This window comes from Lactuca sativa, chromosome 4 (genome assembly GCF_002870075.4).
Source record: "Lactuca sativa cultivar Salinas chromosome 4, Lsat_Salinas_v11, whole genome shotgun sequence".
Taxonomy (NCBI): domain Eukaryota; kingdom Viridiplantae; phylum Streptophyta; class Magnoliopsida; order Asterales; family Asteraceae; genus Lactuca; species Lactuca sativa.
In genome coordinates this window covers 148947096-148949136 of record NC_056626.2, presented here as the reverse complement: position 1 = coordinate 148949136, position 2041 = coordinate 148947096, and the positions used below count along the sequence as shown (strand labels likewise).

The following is a 2041-nucleotide window of genomic DNA, read 5'->3' as shown; positions in this document are numbered from 1 at the left end:
AAGGTAAATCGACCTAATCTTTTACTATATGCATTTCAAACTTCATTAAAAGTGATACAATACCTCAAGTCAAACTCAGACTCTCTTCCAGGAGTTGTTTTCTCTATTATTGGCTTATCTAACACCCCAGCACCCTTTTCCAGCCTTGGAGGCGCCATTGTCATAACTGTGATCCATTTTGTGCTTTGTTTTTGAAGCAGGTATTTGTCCCCTGTGTATGGTAGAGTAATCCGTTTATGACAATTATTTCTTAGAGCAAAGTAACAATTCTGATAACAAATAGAAATGTTCAGATGTCTGTGAAGTAAAAAAGAATGATTCTTGGTTAAGATTCAGCATGCTAGGTGTATTTAGTAAAAACCGGACGCGGACCGCTGAAGATGACGGGTAGGATAAACCATACCCTCTCACAGCTGTAAAAACATTGTGTAAATATTTAAACCCGAGCCTCAAGGGTAAAAAGGTAATTAAACATTTTATACCCTCACCTACAATGTATTTGTGGGATCATTTGCATTCTACACGTGTTGACAAGTCAAACTTGTTAATTAATATTATATATATATATATATATATATATATATATATATATATATATATATATATATATATATATAAAACAATAATTTATGAAGTAATATCTGCCCCCACCTATTCATAGAAAGATTTATAATTTGGCTACCCTTAAAATCCTTTCCCTTCTCCACTTTTTCCTCTTTTTTCCTAGAATCCACACTCTCTTGCCCATTATGCCCCTGCTTATCTACAATGAAAGATTTATTATTTGCAGCAACAAACTCCTGTTTCTTTTGATGATTCCATTGACTAACACTCCCCCTATTCCAATTCCCACTATGACTTCTGTTATTCCAACCTTTATTACCCTTATTAACACTATTATAGCTTCCTCTTTTGTTACTCCCTCCATTCCAATTACTACCTTTGCTTCCAGAAACATTGGGATGAATATCACCTGTACCGTACCCCTTCACAGTAGCAGTCCCTGCATTTCCAGCTTTTTTTGTGACCATAGTGAATGCCTCACCATCTTTATCAATCACATCCTGAATATCACTCTTGACAACCTACCATTATTCCAGCAGTAACAACTATGGCTGGATAATTCTAAGCTTTTACCTATTCAAAATAGACACCCATCAGTAATTAACTTCAACATTTTCATTTGATGATCTGTCAGATGGATTTATGTCAGTTAAATTGAAACAAGATACATTGGCACTCACATTGTCAACTGGTGAATATGATTTCATGTAAAAGTAGAACTCTTCTTTCCGAGGATCACCCCATTCCTGCAATAGAGCAAGTCATTCACATTTAGAAAGAAACATACTAATATTATCATAGCATCCTGCTTTGAGTTTCCAAAACAAAAAAATATTATATATAAATCACCTCCCATTCTGCAGTTGTAAGAGGAATAGTTGGACCAAGCATTGTAGTCACAACATCTACAAATGGTACTCCAGCTACAGTAGCCTTAAATAAATCAGGTCTCATGTTCACAACAGCACCAATAAGCAACCCCCCTGCACTTCTTCCATTAATGGACAACTTTTCTTTCGTACAATATTTCTTTTGGTCTGAGAAGTTTGAGTTTCACCTATGTCGTTGGGTGATTGAAGGCGACCAGGCTGCGTTTTCTTCTTAGAGAGAGGGAGGGCAAGAAAGCAAACACAAACCTCACAGATTAGAGAGGTTATCGAAACCAGTAACGGGAACACCAATGGAAAATCCAACGGATTATTGCGAGAAAAACTGATTTTTGTTTTTTTAAAAACTAGCGAAGTATCAAGAAATTTCCAATCCAGGAGAATTCAGAAAGCAGATAGATAGGTACCTGATTTAACTAGAAGCGCAACTGGACTAGGGTTTGTAAATTTAAGGAGTCGTTGTAGATGGAGTAGGGTAGAGGTGAAGAGGAGTTCAGTTACGAATTTTATGTTGAGATTATTGTGTCTAAATTTCGCCATAAAGAGACGATTGAGAGAGAATGGTCTTCGATTTTTGGAAGGAAGCGAGG

At 36.2% G+C, this 2041-nt stretch overlaps 1 long non-coding RNA gene across 1 annotated transcript; it reads right to left on the bottom strand.

Annotated features, from left to right (window-relative positions):
* Positions 1 to 1242: 1242 nt before the first annotated feature.
* On the bottom strand, positions 1243 to 1564 carry LOC128133876 (uncharacterized). The gene is made up of 2 exons (XR_008232183.1): positions 1414 to 1564; positions 1243 to 1310 (listed from the first exon to the last, which is right to left on the bottom strand). It is a non-coding gene; the product is annotated as an uncharacterized LOC128133876 (long non-coding RNA).
* Between the last annotated feature and the right edge of the window lie 477 nt (positions 1565 to 2041).